This window comes from Episyrphus balteatus, chromosome 1, assembly GCF_945859705.1.
Source record: "Episyrphus balteatus chromosome 1, idEpiBalt1.1, whole genome shotgun sequence".
Classification (NCBI taxonomy): Eukaryota; Metazoa; Arthropoda; class Insecta; order Diptera; family Syrphidae; genus Episyrphus; species Episyrphus balteatus.
The window spans coordinates 162,462,154-162,488,616 of NC_079134.1; the positions used below are offsets into that span (position 1 = coordinate 162,462,154).

Genomic DNA, 26,463 nt, shown 5'->3' on the forward strand with positions numbered 1-26,463 from the left:
CACACATCCTAGTTGGTAGTATTAAAAAGTAGAAAATTGTAATAAAAAATAATATTCAAATGATAACTGACACCAAAAAAAAAAAAAAATTGGAGCACACTATTATAACGTGAGAGAGGATTGCACTAGAAAAAAATATATCCTAAAAAAATATTTACATAAATATTTATTTTATTTTTTCAAATATTTATCCCTAAGAGGTGTTAAATATTTTTTTTTTATTTAAATAAATTATCAAAAATATTCACAAAAAAAAAAAAAATGCACTCATATCTGCGATAAATTAATGTGCCACCAGGGCCTCAAGTTGAAAGTGAAACCTTTTTTTTTTGTGATTTGTAAAAATCAATATTTAAATAAAAAATTATTTTATCAAAAAATATATACACCAAGTTACCTACCTGATGGGCAAATGAATTATATTAAAATATACAAAAAAAAATAGAATAAACCTCAACACACCGGAACACACACTGTTTGACCAGGATAAGGGGATAATTTTTTTTTTTTTTTTTTTTTGAATTTATTTAATTTTCGTTTTTATTCATTCGTTCAATTTTTTTGGTCGACACCACCACTGTCGACCACCATCGACCAACAAAGTCGCGTCGCATTCATCGAACAAGGTCTGTCACATTTACTCAACTGGAAAATTTATCAATAATTCACCAGAATTTGTGTGTTGGTTCATAAAAACAAATTATTTCCACAATTGCCATTTTTGCCCCCGATGCGATGCGCCATATCCATGCCACATTGCTATAGCCAAAATCTACTCAACTGGAATTGATCCTTTTTGGTTAAGTGTCTTTGTGTGTGTGTTTGTTTTGTATGTAGATGATGTTGATGTGAATGCCAGAGATGAATATCATCCTGCAAAAAAAAAATCACCTGAATTATTAAAAAAAAAAGTAAAAATTTATGGACAAAAAAATGCATGCGAATTAAGATATATAAATAAAAACCATCACGACCAATGCAAAACGTGGGGGTAGCAAGCAATCCAAAATTAAATGCTCTTAAATTTATAAAAAATGCAAAAATAAAAAAAAAAAAAAAAAAATTGCAAGGATATCGCCTTATCGATATAAATAATAAATTCTCAAGATATTTGAAACAAGATGAAGACCCTTTTTACCACCCTTCCTCCCCTATCATCATCAAATTCAAGTAGAACGCACACACATTTGAATTGAAATGAAAATCTAACCTAAGTTTCTTGTTCAGTTTTTTTTTTTTTTTTTTTTTTTTTATTTTCCCGATTAAAATTCAATATTCTCAATTGGATTTTGAGAATATTGTACAAAGTAAATGGAGTGGTTTAGTGGAAGTTGTAAGCATAAAAGGACGCCAATAACGCGCACCATAGTATGATGGGAATATAAGAATCAACGGCGAAGAAACTTGTATATAATGCGGTTGCTTTGGCTGCGAAGTTCTTTGCTAGAGAAATGGTTGTTAGCTATCAAATATGCATCCCAACTTATATAACCCGCACACCAACAACAAGAGTCATGCTTTGGAGATGTTAAGGGAATACCCATGGCACAGGGGTGATAAAATTGTAGAAGATATTATATTGCAATTATTAGCAATGGGAATTTAAGGATATATTCATATTATTATAACTTGCGAGAGGGTGTACGAGTATAAGCATATGCACCAGGGTGGAAAGTGTGATTATGGTTTGGAGATGTAGGAATTGGTGGACGTGATGTGAGAGTAACGATAGTTAAAGTTTTACGTCATAATTTATGAAAGGGTTAAGGTATGTATCTTTACATCTGTGAGATACTTTTTGACCAAATTGATATAGAATAATATTATGGGAAGGTAGATTATTATTTGTCATAAAAGTTTTTGTTTTTTCGTGAGAAGTTCTGAGCAGAACAGAAAAATCTTTTTTTTTTTTTTTTTTTTTGAAAAAAGTAAAATGGAGTTCAGACAGTGAAAAACATTAAAAAAAAAAGGTATTTTAATGGCACTTTAGCTAACGCATACGAAATTTTCCGATTTTAGTTTTTATTTTTGTTAAAATAAAAAAAAATTTTTTTTTGGAAAAAAAAATTTTTTTATTTTTTTTTCGATTTTTTTTACATTTGTCTGAAAATATGCATAAGACGATATTTTTTTCAAATTTTGGGGAAAGAAGTGTATGCGAACAGAGACAGACAAAGTGTTAAATCGTATTAAAAACTTTAACTTCACTTTTTTTTGTTATTAAAAAGTCACTGCTTCAATCAAAACACAAACTTTGAATAAATAGTAGATGATTTTTTATATCTTTTTATCATATCATACCCAAATGTCTGGAAAAAAGCGACTGTGAACTGAAAGTCGTAAAGTGCAAAATCATATGAAAAGAGTTTTGATGAATGTTTATTTGTTTAATTATTTGTTTTTTTTTAATATAAAGTAATTATTTGCCATTTTAGAAATTGTGAATGTAAACTAAGAGTAATAAAGTGCAAAAATCGTAAAAGAATGTCAAACTTTTGTATCTGTGCATTGAATTAGTACATGCAAATTTTGTATCAAAAACACAAATTTTAAACTCACCATATGATTTTTTCTGAGAAATTAAAGTGAATGTGAATTGAAAGAAGCAAAGTGCAAAATTGAATAAGAATTTCTGATACTTGTTTTTATTTGTACAATTTTCGCTACATTTCCATCTTCTTTAATTTGTAGGTATATACAAAAATAGAGCATACAGACGAAAATATTTTTACAAAAATAGGAAAGAAGTGAATGTGAACTGAGAGTAGCTAAGAGTAAAATTGTATAAGAGTTTATAATTTTTGTTTCTATTGCCGTATTACTGACTGTTTCAGCAGCGAAAAAACGATTTTTCCTAGTGAATGTGAATTAAGAGGACCAAAGTGCAAAGTGGTAGGAAAATTTAAAATTTTTGTTTTAAATATACCGCTGCAAATTGAATATAACATTAACATGGTTAATGCATATCTGAAAGGTGACTTTTTTAATGTTTTTATGAAATTTGTTGGAAACCAAGTGAATGTGAATTGAGACTGGTAAAGTGTGTAAATCGATTGAGAATTGTATATTTGTATTTCTAGTGCTATACTGTTTCTTATTTTTTAGTACACGAAATAATAAAAACGACCTAATCAAGATATCCACCTCTTTTTGTGAATGTTCTTAATATTTTGGATGTGAACTGCGACGGACTTATGTTGGGCGCCACTTAAGCATTTTTCATTTTTTATTGCCATCAATTTTTTATATAAATCTACAAAAAGGTCATTGAATTAATAAACAAATATGTTTGATAAAAGCCAACGTTGGGCGCCACTTAATTTTTTCTATTTTTGAAAAATTGATTTAAAAAATAGCCAAAATGTTCGATATAACACTTCGTTGGGCGCCATTTAAGTTTTTTTTTCTTTTAGTTTCTTCTTTAATTTTTATAATTGAAAAAAAAACTTTGTGGAGTAAACTTTAATTATCAGATAGATTTAAGCTAAAAAAAGAATTTTGCAAAAAAAAAATCATTTGATTAATGAACACTGAACACATGCAAACCAATTACAACACTCGACATCTAATTTTAATTGGTTTTAGTTACAGATTAAGATAATTTATTAAACAAAACATGTCTTACAAATAACAACAATAGAAAAAAAAAAAAAAATTAACTAACTTTGACCGCTTTATCATTTCAGATTGAATCGTGTGTGTGTATGTTGTCGTTTCCAAAAAGAACATAAAATAAGCTGTTTCGGACATTATCTTCATCTAGGTGTTTCTCCTCTTAAAATAACCTTACATTAGATCTCTACTCTCTAAATAGTATACAGATTTATTAGAGTAAGAAGATAAAAACCACCCCCCTCAACAAGATGAAATATCTCTATTCTATACCTACCACAAATACACATATATGTTCCTACAAAAAAAAAAAAGATTTATTCACCCTTCAAATAAAATTAATTGTACTTTTCAAAATACCCGAAAAAAGAAAAAACTATACAAGAAAATAATCTACTAACTGAGAGGGTCTTTCTTCCAGAGCTTCAACTTCAAGTAAAGAAAAAAAAAAAAGTTTCTTTTCGTTTAGATTATTATTATGATTAGGACACAAAAACGATGATAACGACGATGACAGTATAACAACCACGTCGCCAACTACAACAGAAATGTTTTCTCTGTCTCTCTCTGTTTTCTTCATCACTGATTTCATCATCATCCTCCTCGAAGTTCGTTAAAGCATGAAAATAAACTACAGGATAAAAAAAAAAAAAAAAAAAACAACCAGAGCAGCAACATCTCATAAGAGAAACGTATTTTAATGATCTTCGTAATTATGGCAGTTTTGTGAGGATTTGCTTCCCATCAAACCAAACAATCTGGTCCTCCTGCCTATACTTCTCTTCCTACAACATCTTTCGTCTTCTGGAACACAGAAAAAAAATTTGAACTCACGTCATCATCACGTAGCAGAACACAAAACACTAAAAAAAAAAAAAAAAAAACTTTACGATCCATATACGAATCCTATATCTTTTAACACATACACACACGTGAAAATATACAATGCCACACCAAGTGTGAATGTATTTATGTGAAATTTTCGAAGGAAAAGTGCTTAGGGCTGTGTTCATTAATCGTTGTCATTGCCTTTGCCTCCTTTCGCCGGTTTATGTCATCCGACGAAAACGACAACGACATAGTTGTGCTGTGTGAAAATCGTTGCTTTGCTCTGTCGTCATCAAAATCAGCGGCGGTGAAAGCTCTTGGTACCAGCAGCAGCACAGATTTATATTGTTTCAATGTTTTTTTTTTTTTTTTCATTGCATATCCTTGATGTTCCTTTTTTTTTAGGAAACTAAAAACGCCGTAGGCAGACAAAGCATACAGAACACAGAACGAGATATACCTACACTAGAAAGTGTTGAAAATCAAAAATCACTGAAACTCTCATAAATTAAAAAACATTGAACAAAAATACAAAAAAAAAAAAAACGTATATAGTGTTCCTATAGTGCGCCTATACATATGCACAGGAAATTCAAAGTCCTCCTCGGGTTTTTCGCTTGTTGTATATCTTTAAGCAGAAAAGTGTATCTGCATTGCAAATTAAATTTATATATATTTTTTTTTATTTTTTTTTATTTTTTTTTTTTTTATTCTAGTACCACAGGGAGAATTTAAAATTAAAATAAAAAAAAATTGTATTTGAAAATCCAAACAAACAAAAAGCTATTTTTAGAAATCACACACAACGTTAAATTTATAATTTTTCCATTGGAATTAATATCGCACAAAGGTGAAAAATAACAAAAAAAAAAAAATATGAACGTTTGGTGTTCTGACTTTTTATCTTTTGGATTATTTTCTGTTTTTTTTTTTTTTTTTGTACTTTTTTGCTAGATTTAACATAAAATCAGTGATTTGATTATGAAAAAGAGGTTTATATTTAAGATTTTTTTTTTAATTCAGAGGGAAAATTTGTGTTTATTATTAAGGTAATTGGAGGTTAATGGTTTGATTATAAACAAACAACTTGAATGTGTTTTTTTTTTTTTTTAACTGGTTTTGACTGCAAATGTGTGCTTTGTAGAATTATAGTTAAGAAATTTATCAAGGTAATGAAACTGGTGCGGATTTTTAGTTGATATACAAAACATTCAAAAAAAATGAAATAAGTTTGCGTTGGGCGCCATTTAATTTTTTTTTTATATTTTAAATAGTTTTTGGTATTCTTTCTTAAAATGTGAGTAGTTTATATCACAGTACTGATATAATTTTTCCAAACTCTGCAAAAAATAATCAAATAAATAAATTTTTATAAAATCCAACGTTGGGCGCCAATTATCAAATTGTTCTATTTTTTATTTATTTTTAATTAATAGATATGTTTTTAAACTTAAAGAGAATTCTTGAAGTACAAAATAACTATTTTGTTTGGTTATATTTTTAGTAAATTAACTTCCCTTCAAATAAATCAATGTTGGGCGCCATTAATTTTTTTTTTCTATTTTTTTATATATTTTTTTTTTTGCTATTCTATCTTAAAATGTGAAATGAAAAATGGAATTGACAGTTGTTCTGATATACACTCCCCTTCAACTGAATAAGCACACAAATTTTCAAAGGTATTTTGTCCATTTTTTCCTAAGATTGATCTTTCATGTAACATTTGATGATGTTTACAGTTAGCTTACGATGTTGAGAAACCAAATCAGAAAGCATAATTTTCAAAGTACCGCTATTTTTTTTCGTGTTCTCTTACAAAGCGTCCCATATGGAAAAATGCAGTTTTTTTTTGCGTCAACTGAATAGACACACGGTCTTTCAAGGTCAATATCTTCGTTGTTTATGAGAGTTTTGAGGTGTTTGGCATACCAAATCAAAGGTTGAAATGTTCTCAGTGAGATTTTGTCATTTAATTAAAATTTAAAAAAAAGTAGTAGATTAAAAGCTTTGAATACTGTCGACAGAGCTTAAATTAATTTGTTAACGGAACAAGTACTGACCGGGTCTGCTATAGCTACCAAAATTGATCGGAGTTTAAGTGTGTTGCCTATTCGTACCTCAAAAATAAAAGTTCGTCAGGAAAAATATGAATTAAGGTAAAAAACGGCAAAAATAGCAGTTAATCGACGAGAAATTTTGAGATCTGCCTCCAATTCATTTGACTCTGGGGCAAAAATCAAACAAAAAGCTGGTGTTTCTGCAAGTGTTTCAACACTCCGCAGAGTAATTATCAGCACGGATCATTTTAACCCATTAAAAGTCCAAAAGAAACCAACTTTAAACAAGCAACAAAAAGGTATTCGTTTAGAATTTTCTAGACTCCATATGAGCTGGAAAAATGAGTGACGCAAAGTGGTTTTTTTCATTTAAAAAAGTTCAATTTTGATGGCCCCGATGACTTCAATTATGAATCCATCAAAATTGAACTTTTTTAAATGAAAAAAACCACTTTGCGTCACTCATTTTTCCAGCTCATATGGAGTCTAGAAAATTCTAAACGAATACCTTTTTGTTGCTTGTTTAAAGTTGGTTTCTTTTGGACTTTTAATGGGTTAAAATGATCCGTGCTGATAATTACTCTGCGGAGTGTTGAAACACTTGCAGAAACACCAGCTTTTTGTTTGATTTTTGCCCCAGAGTCAAATGAATTGGAGGCAGATCTCAAAATTTCTCGTCGATTAACTGCTATTTTTGCCGTTTTTTACCTTAATTCATATTTTTCCTGACGAACTTTTATTTTTGAGGTACGAATAGGCAACACACTTAAACTCCGATCAATTTTGGTAGCTATAGCAGACCCGGTCAGTACTTGTTCCGTTAACAAATTAATTTAAGCTCTGTCGACAGTATTCAAAGCTTTTAATCTACTACTTTTTTTTAAATTTTAATTAAATGACAAAATCTCACTGAGAACATTTCAACCTTTGATTTGGTATGCCAAACACCTCAAAACTCTCATAAACAACGAAGATATTGACCTTGAAAGACCGTGTGTCTATTCAGTTGACGCAAAAAAAAACTGCATTTTTCCATATGGGACGCTTTGTAAGAGAACACGAAAAAAAATAGCGGTACTTTGAGAATTATTCTTTCTGATTTGGTTTCTCAACATCGCAAGCTAACTGTAAACATCATCAAATGTTACATGAAAGCTCAATCTTAGGAAAAAATGGAAAAAATACCTTTGAAAATTTGTGTGCTTATTCAGTTGAAGCGGAGTGTAGTTCTACGAATTGTTGCATTGATGAATAGTGAACAAAAAATCCAATGTTGGGCGCCAATTAACGATTTTTATTTCTTTATTTTCAATTACGTTGCTATTCAACCATTTTAACATTTTATTTAACAAACTTTCTTTTTCTATTCATAAAAATGGTTATTTTTTTTTATTGACCATGATGTTGCAAATGGTGTTGATATGACCTCTTAGTTGAAGAAAAAGTTAAATTTGAATGCCATAGGTAATTAGAAAACTTTGAATTTTTTTTTCAATTAGTCGGTGTTTTATGTTTTTACCATAATTGAACATTTTATAAACAGGCTAGACACGTCGGCTACTACAAGTCTAACAAAATTGTGAATCTTGACGAAAATTCAACGTTGGGCGCCATTTAAGATTTTTTCTATTTTTACCAATAGAAAATCTTTTTATTTTACTTTCAACTTTTAGGTAACTTTCATTTATAATATAAGCAATAAGATGAAAAAAGAAGAAGGCTTAAAAAATTATAAGACTTTAGTTTAAAAACCAAAAAATTTCTTATTTCACTTTTGCGTTGGGCATCATTTGGAGAAGTTTTTAAATTTTTTTCTTTACTATTCTTAGTTGCGAGAGGATTCATTCCAAAATATACTTAGTTTTAACAAAAAAATTCAAAAGTTTTGATTTAGTATTAAAAAATCATTGAACACAGTCCTGCGTTGGGCGCCACTTATGTTTATTTTTTTTTTTTTTTTTTTCTAAAATTACTGCCCAAAATATTGAGTACTGCATATTTTATTAATATTTGAATGATGACTAGGTTAGGTTTAAAAAATAACTTTATGTTTTAAATATTTAGTGAAGATTTTGAATATAAGCCTTGCGTTGGGCGCTATTTACAATTTGTTTTCTTGTTTCAAGACTTTCAAATAAAAATCAATAAGTGCACCAGAGCGATTACAAAACTCACTTCCTAGATCTTTTAATAAAACTTCATAATGTCTTGAAAAAGTAACTAAGTTAAGCCCCTTTCTTACCTACTAATTAAGCTTTCTCCTGTTTTTGAAAGACAACAATCATGTAAAGTATTTAAAAAAGATTTAAACCAGTACCATTTTGTTAATGCTCAACTTCTTAAGCTTCCTTCATTCATTGAATATTTAAGACTCTCAGGAAGTACTTTATAAACTTATGGGGGGAAAAAAACCTGTGATTGACATGCATTTGCATAATTCTTTTTTACCCTACTTACCTACTCTGCACAATCCCAAGTTAATATTCTACAAACAAATACCTTGCTGGAACATCTTATTTCTTACATAACATCTTTTTATCCTGTATCTATACACATCGCGAGTACAAAATTGTATACATTTCTGCTTGAAAACATCTTGTTCCCTAAAGATGATAGGTAGGTTAGGTACCACTCCTTGGATTAAAAGTGTCGCGTGCCCTTTTATATATGCCCAGGTGAACAAGCTGCTGGCTTCATGACAAACATTTTAACGCTCCTTGTCTTTTTTATAAAAAGGACACATATATTTCTTGTATAAGTCACATCTGTAAACCATAAAAGAAAAAACCAAAAGTCCTTATATGAATTATCACGAGACACAAAACATCTGGGAAATACACACAAAACATGACATTAACCAATACTTTCATGAAAAAGAAACAAAAAAGAAAAAAAAAAAAATCCCACACCATCACCATTTTTACCAGCATAAATAATGATTAATTTCATCCAGTCTGTCAAATATGGCCCAAGGTAAAAACGAAACTCATTTTCATTAGAAATTACTCACATCCTTTTTGCAACAAAAAAAAGGACCAAAAACTGAGTCACCCTTTTATTTATTTTTTTTGTTCGGTACACCAGCATCCGAAGTAAAACTAAATTGGAAATTATGAAATAAGATCACACTAAGTCATCAATTTCAATTTATTCTGTAGCATGTTTCCCTCTTTCACCTTTGGGAAAGTGCTGTAATTCTCTAACAAAAAAAAAAAAAAAAAAAAAAACAGGACGATTACAAGAGAAAATATCCTGTGGATTATATATTTAATTTTTGTATAGGTTTGTGTGTGTATATTTTCTGTGTCTAACTTTTGCTCACGTTCGTTTACTTTTATTCCCGCCACCCCCTCCTCAAACCATTTGTTAACTTTATGTCCCGAATGGGAAGGCTCGGAGAGTATATACCTATGACCAAAACATACAAGGAATCCAATTAGGACAATTAAGGCAAATTTATAGCGAGTCATTTTTCGTTACTCTCTCTCTTTTCTAACACAAAAAAAGCTACCTTTCCTCCTCGAATATACACACCAATCATGTTTTATCATATAAAACTAAAATATGTTTCACCACGGCCACGTTCTTACTTTCTCCCTCTCTTTTTCCCTGTCTAAATATAAAGTGTCCTTATTCATCTTACAGAATAGAAACACTAATTGCACGTGAAATTTCAGCTATTTATAACATCACACACGACATACACAACACAACGACATACACGACACGACACAACACACCATACACACCAAAGTCAAAAAGTGCACACAAGATTTTTTGATAGAATACACAAAATTACATCCGTAGCCGGACTTTGGGAGATAAGGACATTTCGGGTATATAGTGTACAGAGTAGAGTAGTAGAAAAAGCAACAAAACCAGAGGACCTTGTCGTTGGGTTGTATAGTTTTTCAGTTTTGTCCTTTCGATTGCAGGGAAAATAAAAAAAAATAAAAAAAAAAATTTTTAACTTGTAGTTTCTGGTGATAAAAATCACCTAGCTTTGCAGAATCCAAGGAATTCGAGACCATCATGGTCGCAGCAGCACATACGCCACCACTTGGACGGACAAGGACTACCCCGATGGAATTTTTGCATGTGTGCGCAAAAAAAATATAAGAAACTAAAAAAAAAAAAAAAACACAGTTTTCTGAAACAAAATCCACAAAACGGATAAAGCATAAAATTTCTAACCCATCACCATTTTACCCCATCAACAACCCAAATGTTTGAGGATGTACAAAAAAAAAAAAAAAAAAAAAAAAACAGGACACCTAAGCTATAACTGCCATAACATTCAGCAGAGCAGCAGGATGATATACACAGTAGCACACAACGAACCATTATACCGCACCACCCGGTGGTACTAGAAAAACACAGCACAGGAAAGAGAGAGGATTCCATATCCCAGGATTCCTTGTGTATCTTAACGTAGTTTGAATTTTTGCTCTTTTCCAGGATATCAAACAAACAAAACAAAAAAAAAAAAAAAAAAAACAGGAGAGGGGGATTTTACAGGTAAAGCGGATTCCTAATTCTATACCTATCTACTCTTTTGTGTGTGTGTGTATTGGTATTTTGAAATTTTATTTTTGAGGTGGATTTTATGTCCTTTTGAACATTGATTTTTCACACCCCAGTCGATTGAGCACAAACCCATCGCATATCATTCGAACCGGACCTTATTCCTATGGATGATATAGAGCGATAGACCGACCAACCGATGACGACCGGTAGACCGAGATGATGCTGCGGTACGGTACGGGTCCATCGACGACAACCAAAATCGGGAGGATACTACAAAAAAAAAAAAAAAAAAAAAAAAAAACTTCAACTAAAACGACCAACATCAGGGACATCAGGACAGAACCAGTAGCAGAGCGGAAGGATGTAAGGTAAATGCTTGATGCTGAGTGTATAAAAGGACATCGCTCTTTTATATTGTGGCGGTGGTGGACAGTGGACACACACAATATACCGACCAAAAGATAACGAAGAAATACAAGAGATACACTCACAACAAGCTAGGCTATACCTATACCTATCAGCAAGAAACAACACAAAAAAAAAAAAAAACAGGACATGATGATGATGAAGAGTTCGTTTGTTCATACTACTACAACTCGTTCTCTCGTTCATGCTGCTGCTGCTGCTGCTACCTATACCTACTAACAATCGATTGGATTAAAGTTGGGCGCGCAGAGATTATGTAAATTGAAAATTTTTCAAACAATTTCTGGTGGCGTATTGTAGGATCTTTAGGTTTTTTTTTTGTTGTGCTTTTTGTTTCTTCCTTTGAAAACTTTTGTTTTTGGGGTGAGTTTTTTTGAAAAAAAAAAATACAAAAAAAACATGCAAGTGGTGGACGGTTTTTGTGGAGAAGATAGTAGTTAGTTTTTTGATATCAGTTTTTTTTTTTTTGTTTTGTAATTTCAGACACTTGTGTGGTTTTAGTTTAATAATTCGGTGGCAATTTTTATTTATATTTTTTTTTCTATATTTTTATCGATACTTTGAGAGAAAGCTTTAATGGAAATAAATTTAAAATAACATTTTTTTTTAATAAAAAAAGATATTTATACTGAAACATTTTTAAATGGCGCCCAACGAAAGGACAGCTTATAAATAAGATTAACTAAAATGCAAGAAAAAAAAAATCGTATCAGCAACATAAGAAGTGATAGTCCTTATTAAAAGTACAATACCTATATTTAACTTTTTGTATGATATTTAAATTTTGTATTTATATAATTTCTGCGTTGGGCGCCATTTAAGATTTTTTTTTTTAATATTTTGAATCATTTTTTGCTATTTTTTTTTTTTTTTTGTAATGTGTTGAGATTTTGAAGCTTGTAATGATATAATGGTATCAATTGTGGCAAAAATGCAGATACATAAAAGAGTTTTTATAAAAATCAACGTTGGGCGCCATTTAGTTTTTGGTTTTATTTTCATTACAATTAGTTGCTATTCAAATGTTTGTGATTTCTTAAAACTCAATTGAATTTTTTTTTTGGTATTATTTTTTCATTAACCAAGGCTCGTCTACTTTTAATCAAAATGGGTATCCATTTTGTTTCTAGATTTTTGCATTGTAACATTTTTTTGAACTGATTGGTAAAAGTTATTAACGTGCTGATATGAACTCTTTGCTAATGAAGAAATAAGGTATAGTTAAAGTTTTTGAAAATTTAATAGGAAATGAAACAGTATTTTGATGCAAGCCTGCGTTGGGCGCCATTCGAAATCCTATATATTTAAATTAAAAGGAATAGACACTGAAGAAATTTTTAATGTACAAACTAATCGAAGGATAACCTGTCTTTAGCTCATTTTGGGCAATTCCTGAAAAGAAAAGCCTCACATTGGGCGCCAATAAACAAACAAAAATTATAACCTTTTATCTATTTAAGTTTTACTAAGTCTTAGAGCAAATCTTTTATATATAGCAGCCCTCACTATTGTAAATCAAATAATCTTTTTATATCCACACCATATGGATAATTTGAAAAAAAATCTAACCAGACATTTTGACTTCATTATAAGAAAACCAAACAAAAAAAAAAAAAATTATATAAAAAAAAACCATATCTCGAAAAAGGAGTAAAAAGAAACATGCACTTAATTTTCATCCCCAATTGAGCACAGATTTTATTGTAATCATACAATTTTTTTTTGTATAATACAAACACAATATATGGAAGGTATATACACATGTTTGCAGAAAGATACTACATCCCATTCAGATAAAAATTGCACAAATTATCCAAACCATTTACTTTCAGTACAACACACAAGGAGTAGCTCTGCTCTATAACAGCTCCGACAATGATGATGATAATTATAATAATAACACCCAAAGACACACAGAACAAGAAAAAAAAAAAAAATTACATATACATTTATATCTGTGAGATAATTTTTTTTTCTCATTTTCATTTTTCCTCCTATACTACTTTTCACCTAAAACACACATCACCATCATCACACGAACGAACACAAACACCATACCATTACAGTTAAGTAAAGAGAAAAAGATAATAGAAATACGACTTAGCGCAGAAAAGACAACAAAAAAAAATTGTATAAAATAATTTGCTTTTTTAAGATTTCCTTAGCAGACAACGAACAAAATATACAACGAAAACGGTGGCGATGATGGTGACGACTACGACGACGACAAAACGCGTTGAAGACGAAGACGACATGAAATTATTATTATTATTATTATACCCGTTCTCTTACCCTATTCAAGCGTAGGGTGGTTCACATATTCTACCCTACCCTTACCCCTCCCCACTCCCCCTCCCTCTATTTCATTTTTCCCTTCAATTGGAATAAAAGTCACATACAAACACACATTTTCTATATTTGCATTTAATTTACATGCCAATGTGTATGCAATGCGACTTGATGGCCCCCTTATCATTGTTTCTTATAAATATGGGGGTCAAACTTTGGTTCGTAAGCAAAAGTATATATATATACACAAATAATATAAGCAGCTTGAATAAATTATGCACATTACTTGGTGTGATATTATACAAAAAAAATTGGACTCACAAGAATAATATTCACAGAAGGCATTTGTCAATATAATAAAATTTATTTACATCCTGATTTATTATTAGAATGTGCTTTGAAAGTCTTTATAAAATGGACTGTCTTTGAACTAAATCTCTGACATCATTCTCAAGTTATCATGATAAGGATTTTTGTGACAAAAAAATAACTTCATGGCATGTCCATCCAAAAGATTTGTTAGGAAGTTGAAAGCTCTTTGATGTTTTAATCATAACTTTAATTGGTTCTTTTCGTTGGCTGGTTCGTTGGGCGCCATTTTTTAGCTGAAGGTAACATTTTCTTATTTCTAACTTTATATTAATTTAAATTCTTAACAATAAAAGTAAGATTTTTAACTTAAACACTTTTTTTTAAAACAAAAAAAAATTACAAAAATGGCGCCCAACGTGAGTTAGTTTTAATCTTTTTAATATCACGCAAAACATCTTTTAAACTATTCAAGACCTTGGATGGCTTTTAAAAACAGAGAAATACTGACTATGATAATTTAGTTTGTTGCAATTTGATTGGATTTTGTTCCTTTTTATACAAAAACTTAAAGTAAATTAATTTTAAGTGGCGCCCAATGTGAGCCTCGTTTTATTACAAATTCAATTTTATATATTCAACTTTAATTTGTTTTTAATATCACTTTCTATTCACTATTTATTATTTATTAAATATATTATTTAGATGGGAAAATTTGAAAAAAATTGGCGCCCAATGCGAGTCATAGCTAAACTTAATTTAAGTAAAAGTATTCAGAATGTTTCTCCTGAGTAATAATTCAAAATTTGACTGAAACTATTTCTGGAGTCATTTGTTTGGAAAGTCATCAAAATACAGATTGGCGCCCAACGTGAGTCACCTACCATAGACAATAATTATTACAAGCTTTATCTTACAAAATTTTAATTGCTTAAAAAGAGTATCAGATAAGGAATTTTCTGAATGAATAATTGCAAACTTTAGCGATTTTCAAAGTACCTTTCAAAAAAGTTGAAGGTTTGCAACGAAAAAAATGTGCTTTAAATTTTTTAAGATTTTTTAACATTTTTATGTGCAAACGTAATTAAATAATTTCAAAGAAGCTTCAGATACGGTAACCTGAAGATCCTTTAAATTTTGAAGATTATACAAAGTTTGTTCAACTTAAGTTTTGTGGATTCAAAAAGGATGAGAAAAATTAAACCTTAAAAATTGGATTCCACAAGAGTGCCTTTTCAGACCACCACTTTTTCGATGACATAAACGCGATATAAAAAGGTTAAGAAAGACTGCCAATGATGCCAATAATGTTAAACAGTCTGGCTAGAAGATTGATACTGCAAGAACAAAGTTTAAATTTCTTTCTTAAAACACTAATATTAAATTAATCTCGTTAAAAAATGTGAAAAGTCCCATTTTTTAAATGTTCAAAATAGCTAAATGAAGTGTCGCTAAAAAGCAAAAAGACAACAAATGCAAATTAAAAACATTTATCAATTAGTTTGATTAAATACAAAACATAATCAACAAGTCTAGACACAGTAGCCAATATTTTTCTTCTGCCTCTAAAAGCAAAAATAAGGTGTTTATTTTTAGATCCACCATTTCTCGTCTGCTCCGCCTTACCTACAATTTTACATAATTAACTTTGTCTATCAACTAAATGGCCAAAAAACATGCTATTTTCCTAATGCAACCTTGATGCATAAATGCTTAAAGAGTTTTTATCATAGTAAAAACAGCTGCTACTTTTCTCTATATTCTTAGTTTGAGTTCTGACGACAACATATTCACATCAACTCTATATTCTCAACATTTTCTTATTATGAAAAATACCAATCAGCTGTCTTTTTCAAACAAGACAAATCAAAAGAAAAACCAAAAAGGAATTAGACTTAGTATAAAAGAGAACTAAAGATATTCTGCGTTAGGTTGGAATTTTTCTTTTTGGATTTTTGCCAAAATAGAAGAAAATTGCTCTTTTCTATATTCCGCACACCAGCATCACACAGAAAACAACAAAACGATTATAAATCCCAAGGCGGTAGCAAACAGAATAGACAAAAAAAAAAATAGCATAAAATTTAAACAATCTGACAGATACAAGCAAGCACAGAAGAAGAAGAAAAAGAATATCAGCAGCTAGCAACAACTGTCTTTTCTCTCTCAAATCTATCTCAAGATGATTTCTGTCTTGTCTGTTTTTCATCTCTCAAAGAAGATATGAGAAATAGGAGGTGTATTCTGTGGTTTGAGAGGGGTATAGAGATTATAGGTACTGATGCGATATAAATTGCCAAAAATAAGTACTTTTCTACACACCTTGAATACAAAAAATAGCGAAATAGTCTTCTAGTTTTATCAGATACAAAGATACTTCTAATTTCTGTTATTAAATTTTTAAAGAATATGTTTACCCATCGAAAACTAGTTGTATCTTTGAGATACAATAAGTATCTATTAACTTACCATCAATTATTTCCGACGGAAAAAAAAATTTCCAATATTTCGGTAGAAATTCTATCATCATTTCTGAAAATATAAAAAAAAAAAACAAACCATCATTTATCTTTCAGATATAAATCAATATAAGTTCAGATATAAATTTCATTACGATTAAGCAAGCTATCATTATAGTTTAATGTCAAATAAATAGTCATAATGTTAAATTTAATTGGCAAGCTAAAATAAGAGTGGGGGTAAGGAGGTTCGATACTGATGATGGTAGTGCTAAGGTTGAAACATTTCCAAATATACATTTTACCCGCCATCGCCATATGGATAAACAGATGCATATACAGAAATTGTATCTATGGGATTAATAATTCATAAATGTCAATTTATCACAACTTCCCCTATCTACCCGCCTAACACACGGTTTTGCATTGGCATTTGCAACGGAATTGGAGCATACAGATTGTTTTACTCTGTTTTTTTTTTTTTTCATTTTTGTATATTATATCTATATACACAAGCAAACACAGAAACACATATTTGTATATCCCTAGAGATACAAAGATATGTGTGTATACATTTCAGATACAATTTTTCTTTTCTCCGGGAAAATTAGTCCCATGACAGGGTATTTGGAGTGTTTGCAGGGGCAAACACACAGTGGAGAGAAATACTAAAGTGCAAATTGGTAAATTGATTCGTCGAAATGCAAAATGTATATATTTCGTGAGTAGTGTCAAACGAATGAGGGGGGGGGGGGGGGGGGAATGTTGTGTTTTGTGGTGGGAGTAACGAAATGCGATCGACATGGCCAATAAAACAGAGAGAAAAAGGAAGGGAATTGTGATGGTATTATTTTCATTTCACCCCCCATGATTTTTGGCCCCCCCCCCCCAACTTTTTGGATATATCCAACAGAGAAGAGAGATAGCGATGATGGAGATAAAATATAATTTCCGATGATTCCGAAAAATATAACCATATCCACCATGAAAGGAAAGTATAGAGGAAACAGCTACTCGTGGTGTTTTCATCCAGGAGCTCACACAGAACAGACCTACAAACAGGATAATAATAGCAAAAGGCTACAGAATAACACCGGCCGGCCGGCTGGCGGACCGGGGACCATAAATGTTAATGATGATGATGGTCAAATTGATGATAGGTTCTTCTTACATAATCGCTCTCATTAATTACTGCTCGTCGGATAGTATTTCCTCCCCCTTTTTCAACCCCCTACCCCCTTTGGTATAAAATCTCGTGTATGTTTGAGCATCGCAGAGAGAAGACCTGATGACTGGCGATGAAATGTGCATAATTCAATTGCAAAAAAAGAGAGGATATGAATGGAATGTGTGTGTGTGTGTTCAGTCGAATTAAATAAATTTGATGTTTGTGCGGCGATAAATAATTTATCTGATGGAAATCAATTAGTTATTTGTTTTTACGATATATATACAACATTTATACAAAAATGAAATAAAAAAAAAATAACAACAACAAAAACAATAAATAATGATATTTTTGCTGTGCTGATGTTGCTTGCCTATAGGGGTAGAAAATATTGGCCAAATTAATGCGGTATTTCACATAACCACAGCTTATTAGTGTTTCTGTTTTTGTTAGAGGAATTTTATGTTGTTTTTTTTCTGTTTTTGTATTTTTGTTTGAGAATCAGTGATATGGAGGATTTAAATTATTTTTTAATCACTCTCAAAAAGCGGATTCAATGGTTTTTGAAACTTGAACATAGACAATTTGAGAGGTTTTGCAAATTTAAAATTTTCATTAAAATTCCTTTAGGAATTCGATAACGGAAATTAGGATTTATTTGATTGGAAATTTTTGTAAAAAAAAAATGAAATAGTTGCATGTGGGTCATAGAGGGCTGGTTCTTAGGAAAAAAGGAGCACTTTTTTTAGTATCGATGGGAGACTGAATATTTTAAAGGAGGTCTTAAAATTTCTTTCTTATACCTAACTATTTAGCTATTTAGTTTAATAATGAATCAATAAATTTACCAGAACAATACACATCCAATAATGGCAAAAAATCTTCTTTCTTTCAATTTTTAAAAGCTGCTCCCAAAAATCCCGAAAATTCTTACCTATCAAATTTTTTTAAAGAATGAGCACATATTTTTTATAATAGGCTTTTTTCTTAATCGTTTCAGGCAAAATTTATTTACCAGAAGAAATTCAAAACCTACTCTTTCTGATCTTCGGCGATTGTTTGTTTTTAACAATATTTAAGACTTTTCGAACTATCGGCACTATCGAAGTATACGTTCGGAAGATTTTGACCTCAAATTTCGAATACACTTGTGCAGGGTAAAGAACCTCTTCGTCAATGTAATTTATCAACAAATTCTAGAAAAAAAAGACGCATTTTTGGATTTCTGGAAAAATATGGTAGTTGCAGTGAAGCTTTGAATAATGAATCGAAGACTGTTCCAAAGAAGAATTTTGTTCGGAAGAATTTTATCTCCAAACGTTAGTGTGCTGATTCAGGAAATCTTCGTCACTGGAATATATCAACATAGAATTTAGAGTCTTGGTGATTATTAAGCAATTGAAACTCTTCCTGACCCTTTTATTGCTAGTTTTTTGTCAAAAACCAAACAAAAACCTCATCTTTATGGATCTTTTCTTGAGAAAACTTGATTATCGAAGTATTTGATTAATATACACAGAGAAAAATATGACCCGCTAAAAACTAACAGATTGCCATATTGTTTTACCGTCCATACATTTCATAAGGAAATCTTATTAAAATCAACGATTGATAAGGTTTTTTTAAGGAGATTTCTTATTATTTTTATAGAGAAAATCTTATTAAAATTTGACTGAAAAGTTGATTTTTTTTTGCAACTTAGCACTAGAACAAAAATCGCGATCAATATATTCATGGCAGGTTGGTTCAGGTGGTAAGGTGGGCGACTAATGATTTGAAGTCTCCAGTTCGATTCCCAGCCTGGTCATCGTTTTTTTTTATTTTTTTGCAGATTTTAAAACAATAAGGAAAACCCGATTGTTTTAATAAGGTTTCCTTCTTGGATGAAAACCATAGAGAAATCTTATTGTTTTTGTTCTATTTTATGTGGTCTATTTTTCTCTGTGTATTGTCAACAATTTAACAAATTTGAAATGGCGCCCAATGTGAGTCAGTACTTTACTATGATAGAAGGCTTTAAATTTTCAAAAGGATTTTAAATGAAGTTGACTAGGTTAATAATATAAATATGTAACTATTTTAATATACTCTTTTATGACTTACGTTGGGCGCCATTTAGTTTTTTAATTATTTAATTAATTTTAAGTGTTAAATTCCTCATTATAATGCTGAATGTTTTTTTGGGTAAAAACTAACGAATTCTGGTAAAAAAATTGAACCTTTGCAAAAAAAAATCAGTAACATAGCCACCACTTGTTTAAGAGAAGTCTATTTTCCAAGAACGATGACCTTACGCTACAGAACTTGTACTTTTTTTTTTACAGACTTTTGAAATTCTACAAAATGCTGTTACATCATTAATAAATCAATTACAGCAAAAAATAAAGGAAGACTTCAATAGCAACTTCATAATAGAATTTCTCTCCTCTTTCTCTCTTTCTCCAGATGTCTTATGGATCAATCACTCTATAAAATGCTGTGAAAATCACTTTCCACTTGAAAATCTATCAAACTTTTCCACCACAAACAACATTATTAATTTGTTTTGTTTTTTCTTTCAACTAAAATAGGGAGCAAAAAAAAACTGCATTCATCCCCCGAACCCCCTACTTCTCATCATCATCATCCCTCAAAACATTCTTCCATTCATTTCAACCGCACGAAACATGATTAATTGGCCAACCAATTACTCTCTCTCTCTCTTTCTTTTGCTCTGTAGAAATTATTTCATTCAAGCATACCGACATTTTATACGAGTACAAGGAGAAAAAAAAAATAAACGTTACTTATATCAAAAACAACAGCAAAAAGAACAAAATAGCAAATTACGCCAATCAATTCAAGTCTCGTCCGTTAAAATACCACCCTCTCTTCAAAGTTACAAAAAAAGGAAAAAAAAAAAACAATCAGATTATCAGAAAAAAAATAAAATAAAATAAAACAGGAAGCAAAAATCACTTGCCTGCCGAACACAGACATTTTAATCATTTCCCCCGGTAGCTATGTATAATATACGTTTTTGGATTCAGATTCTGAATTCCGATTCAAATTCAGATACAGATTCACCATCACAGAAAGACAGAGAGAGAGAGAGGGAAATCCCCCATTGAACCGAAATAAAAAAATCGAAAAACCAGCAAAACCAATTTGATAGCGATTAATCTGAATCTTATCGCATTTCAGCGAACGTATTATGACCTATTCGAAATAATTCCCTTACCTTGCATACAATTAATGCCTTTTCATCGGCATCATCATCATCGTCGTCGTCGTCAGTCGTCGATTTTAATGTATGTATATCCCTCGGCTCCTTTTTTTTTTCTTTGCTTGGGGGCCACTGACTTTTCATCAACAGCATCATCATCAACATGAACTTTAACTTAGCAAATTGCTCATAAACATTTGGAGGAGATTTGAGAATTAGGGTTGCCATTTTTGCCAAAATGATACAAGTTTTTGGTTTCAATTCAACGCAACAAGATTTAACAATTAAAGTTTGTTGAGAAATTAGTTTCTTCAAATTGGTTGGTTGCAACGGTGAACTTGACTTCATGGATACCAACTTTCTTCAGAAGTCCTTCACGCAACTTCAATATTAACCCTCTGTCGGCACACTGCACTGGTGCGAATTTGGCAGGAAAAAAATAAAAAGTGGTCACAAAAAAGTGTCTTTATAAGACTGAAAATAAATGTTTTTGGAATTATGAATACAATATTCGAATTCCTTGGAAAATTCTACATCAATTTCATACATAATTCTCTATAAAATAGTGAGACCGAAAAAAGTTCTAGCCACATGAAAAAGTGTAAACCAAATTCGCAAAAAAGAGGTTAAAAGAATTTACACAGAAATACTACGAGTATAATACAATTTATTAGGACTGAAAAAATGTACCCTAAGCTATAAGCATGTTTCAATATTCATCCATTATCACTTTCGAGTATTTTTTCCATGAAAATGATTGAAAAACCAATTACATAAAATGCATCTTGACCCCATTTTCAACTATTTGCATTAGTTTTAGTACCACCTTAAAATTAGTTTAACTCAATTAAAAAAAATATCAACTGATTAATAAATTGATGATAACCAAGTAGAAACAGGAAGTGAATATTTCTTTTTTGAAACAGATAATTTTTTTGTCCATAAGTTGAATATGCTTCATAGCCACTGGAATTTGTTTTTCTTATCAACAAGATAAGGAATATTATTTATTTATTTTTTTTTTTAACATGTATAGGTTTTGCTATCAATTTTACATAATGAACAATTGTGTTGAAGTTTTTTTTTGTTGTTATGATGGCAAGGGTTTTTATAGTGATTCAATATTGTAGATAACGGTCCTCTTATGTCGAGAATAGTGTAGGGTAGTATGGTGGAAAAAATCATCAAATTTGTCCAGAAATAGATTTACTGATAATAAACCAAACTGTTAATGTTTTGATAAAGAATGGTTTGAGTTCATTAAAAAATCTTTGGTCTGATGGTCTTTCAAATTTTGGGTTGAAAAAAAATCGAAAAAAAAGTCAAACTTTTGTAACCCTTTGGAGTTTTGCATAGGTTTTTGTACCGCATTACCAAATTGGGGTTTTTTAGAGGATGGTCACACATTTCTAAACAAAACTAGTTTTTTTTAACTTTTTATTTTAGTTTTTGTAACATTGTAACCCATATCAGGACCAGTGGCGTATCCAGAAAAAATTATGGGCTGGAAAATTTTTCAAAAATTTTTTAGAGGGTAAATGTGCGAAAAAATGTTCATTTCTTTTTATTGATCTCTGATCGAGAGTTAAACGCTGTGCTGAGGTACTGAAAGTGGTATAGTAGCATTATACTCTCGACAGATTCGCACAACTGTCTCCTCCTTTCACATTTAGAGTACCTAGTGTTTTTTCCAAAGTTCTTGTGTCCCAAAGATTTTACACAAACAGCAAGGAGTTGAGTCATCCTTAAACAAAAAACACTTTATTTCGTTCGAACTTTGTCATATGCTGAATCCAAAACTGTTTACAGATTTATTCCTATCACGTCAAGAGTTTTTGACCTATACTCATCAATATTTTCGTTATTTACGCCCACATGTTCCGCAATTCGAACGAAAGTGAAATCAAATCACTTTTTAATTTCAAGTGAAATGAAATATCAATATTCTTCATTTCGATCGGTTTCCAAAACTTCGAAATTGCTTCTAACTGTCAAAACTGAAGAATCTTCCATTTTATTTTGTTTCTAAAGGGAAATTACTGCAATTGCATATTCATTAAAAAAGCCCCCCAAATTCACGAACAGAAACATAGTGAATTGAATTCGATCAGAAAATCTAAATGAGTGAAAAAATGCAGAACACCTATTTCACGTTCGGCAAGTGAGTACGCAAAAAGTGAAATGCAAAACGTGAAAGTCTCAAAAACTAATTTTGAATGCAATTTTTTTTTATGTTTAATCCGAAATATATATGTTTTTTCGTTATATGTTGCTGTTTTAATACAAATCGGAAGCGTAAACTGCAATTTTCTTAAAGAAACCTGTTGGCCACTTAGATTTTCAGATATCAAAAATTTCTATTTCTAAAATTTGAGAAAAATATTTAAAAAAAAAAGTAAATATACTTGAGACGGTCAAATACGGCGTTTTGAGATTGCATAAGAAGTTTTGCAAAAATTTAAAGGTGATGTAATTGGACGTCAAAATACTAAAAAAATGATCTAAAGAATTCGGAATTGGACTAAAATCCGAAAAAAAAAATTATCCCAACTCTAATCGTCAGCTAAGGCTCTTAGGTCCAATTTATTCACTCTCCATTATATTTAAAGGCCCCATTAAAAATAAAAAATCTGTCAAATCACATACAAATTTTAAAATTTCCCGTTTTTAATGGAGACTTTAAATTTAATGGAGTGTGAATAAATTGGCCCTTACTCAAATAAACCCAAACAGATCAAAAAATATTTATTTTTTATTACCAAACGAAAACTCCATAAAACAATTCTGACATTTATGATGTCAAATGTCATTATTTGAAGTATAATTGTAATAGATTTTTTCAATAAACCGAGTTTAGTTAAACATTGCAATGAAAACGTCTATGAATAGCAAGCGAGTTTATTTAACTTATTTAGCTTAAACTGTCGACTTAGAAGTCATAACTTTAGTAAATTTTTATGAATATGGCCTTTTTTGAAGCAAGTTAAGTGATCGAAAAATTGTAGACGGTACAATTACACTGGTCGGCAACGAAAATGGAGCTTGAACCAAACCATACTGTTCTAAAGGATTTTTGTGTGCTGATTCCGAATCCGAAATCAAAATTACACTGGCACGTCAAGTTTTCGAAATATTTGAATATTAACAGGTCAAAAACGCGATTTTTTGGTACTTTTGGCGTTGAATTTCATCGCCGTTAAATTTTTGTTTGCAAAACTACTTATGCAATCTCCAAAGACCGCAATCTCAAAATTATTTTTTTCTAAAAGATATTTGGTACAGAAATGTATGATATCTCAAAATCTTGGTGGTTAAGGTAACTTATGGTTTTTTGAAGCAGATTTAAAGTAAATTCCAGTTTTCGAATCCTGATTCGAATGAAAAAGTAGCAAAATATTACGAAAAAATAATATTTTTATTTTAAACCCGAAAAAAACAATTAAGTTTAAAATTAATTTTTGCGACTTTATAGCTAAAATAGTAATGAGTAGAGCTCAAAAACTAGACGTGATAGAATAAATGTGTAAACAGTTTTGAGTTCAACACACTCAAGTTGACTAAAATCATCTTACAGAGTTCTTGCTCCCGACTTTTTTTTTTTTTATTTTTGCCGACCAGTGTTATTAGAAATTTTGTCCAGGGCAAAAATGTACTAATTTTTAAGCGAATAATGAAGTTTTCTATAATTTTCAAAAAATTATGATTGTTTTTAACTACAAAAGACTCTCTCATGTACATAATTTACTTTTAGCTTCTTTAAAAATTAGCACGTGTCATATCAAAGTACCGTCAAAGAACAATTAACCCTTCATATCATTATCTTATTCTCCTTCTTTCAGACAAACAAAAAATTATTATCAGTAAGCCACTACTTATGTTAATTTTGTCTTCTTCCGTAAGTTTAAGCCCGCATTTAGAATATTAAATTTAAACTTTAAATAAATGTCCCTACCTAACGGAAGTAAAAGGAAAAGAAGAGTCTTCTCACAACAGTTAAAAATAGTTAAAAAACAACACAAATCAAAATTAAAGGAAGGAACAAAACAATATTACCACTTAAACGCCCTCGCCACTTCATGTATTAATATATCAAAATCAAAAGCCGGACACTGACATTATAAGTTTGCTGTGTGTTTTTGATTGAATGTGAATGTGTGTGATTGAAATCATAACTAAGCGATTAACTTCCTGTCCAATTTCAAATCCGACAAAACTGTGTGTGTGGAACTCAAAAGACTCTCGCATAAGTACGAACCGTGTGTTGTTCCTATTTCATTTATACACACAAAGTGAACGTTTTAATCCGTACCATGTATAGGGTAAATGCGTACGTGCTTTGGCTTATTAATTAGGTGTTGTCTTTATTTTTTTTTTTTTTTTTGCTTATACTCACTTTTATAATTTAAATGTACTTATGCTAAGTTGTTGATGTTTTTTATTTCTTTTTATTCGTTTAATTATATATTCATGAGTATCAGCTAGAATAGCGGTATTGGATCTTTTGTTTATTTATTTTACCCTATTCTTGGTTTATTTTAATAATAAAACATGAATTAAAAAAAAAAACAATTAAAATAATTTTGTAATTTATTTTCTGCATGTGTTCAAAGTCACACATTTATGGTGACACAAGGCACACAACATTTATGTTAAAATGGCTCTAAGGGCAATTCCATGGTAACTCACGTTACATTCACAAAAATTTCCAACACATAAATAATTTTTTTTTTGTCAATTTTAATGTAAATTGATACGAAATTACTATCCATGAATGGAGCATAACTATTACTTTCATAATTAACTAACAAAATTTACTTTATTTTTAACATTTGCTTGGGAAAAATAAAAGTTTGATGGTAACTCACGTTACAAAAATCGGACACGAATTTTAAGACACCGACAGTATGAAGTTTTTATGTGAAATTAAGAATCTTTATTTGTTTTTAATGAAGATTCCATACATAAAAAATTACAAGCTTTTAATATAAGTGACAAAACGAAACATTTTTTCAATATTTCGAGGAAAAATTTTAAAATATTTAGGTAACTCACGTTACATTATTTTGGTAACTCATGTTACCTGTGATTTGTGGTTGTAAATGTAAAGAAAAGATGCATTTTCACTCAAGTTTTTTTTAAATCGAATATTGTGTAACGAAGCTTGCTTAAATGTTAATTTATTTTACCAATAACGAGGGGGTGTTGTCATCGTCACTGTTAGACTCATCATGTTTTTAGTTTCCTTGTTTTTCCGTCATTTTTATCTGAAATTCTTCTGTTGTTGGCAAGCTTATGCTATAAAAATGCTTTAAGATTATTTAAACTCCCTGAATTTGATGTCTATCCATAAGGGAATACAACAAAGAATCTTTTCTTGCAACTTGCAAAAAGAGTTGACGTTTGTAAATAGTAATTTGCTAATAAAAAAAGTAAAAAAGACTGCATAATTTGTTCAAAATTCGTGTCCACTTTTTCATGGAATTACCCCTAAGATATTTTTAATTCGCAGCATGTTTTGAATGATGTGAGGGTATATAAAATAAATTTAATTAAATTTTAATGCTGTGGAAACTTGAAAACTAG

At 30.3% G+C, this 26,463-nt stretch overlaps 1 long non-coding RNA gene across 1 annotated transcript in view; it reads right to left on the reverse strand.

Moving 5' to 3' along the window:
• Window positions 1-402: 402 nt before the first annotated feature.
• LOC129914072 (uncharacterized) overlaps window positions 403-26,463 on the reverse strand; it is a 123,521-nt gene continuing 97,460 nt past the window's right edge. Inside the window, exons 5-6 of the long non-coding RNA XR_008772171.1 lie at window positions 16,518-16,580; window positions 403-873 (exon numbers count right to left, since the gene is read on the reverse strand). This is a non-coding gene — a long non-coding RNA (uncharacterized LOC129914072). The remainder of the gene's footprint in view (window positions 874-16,517; window positions 16,581-26,463) is intronic.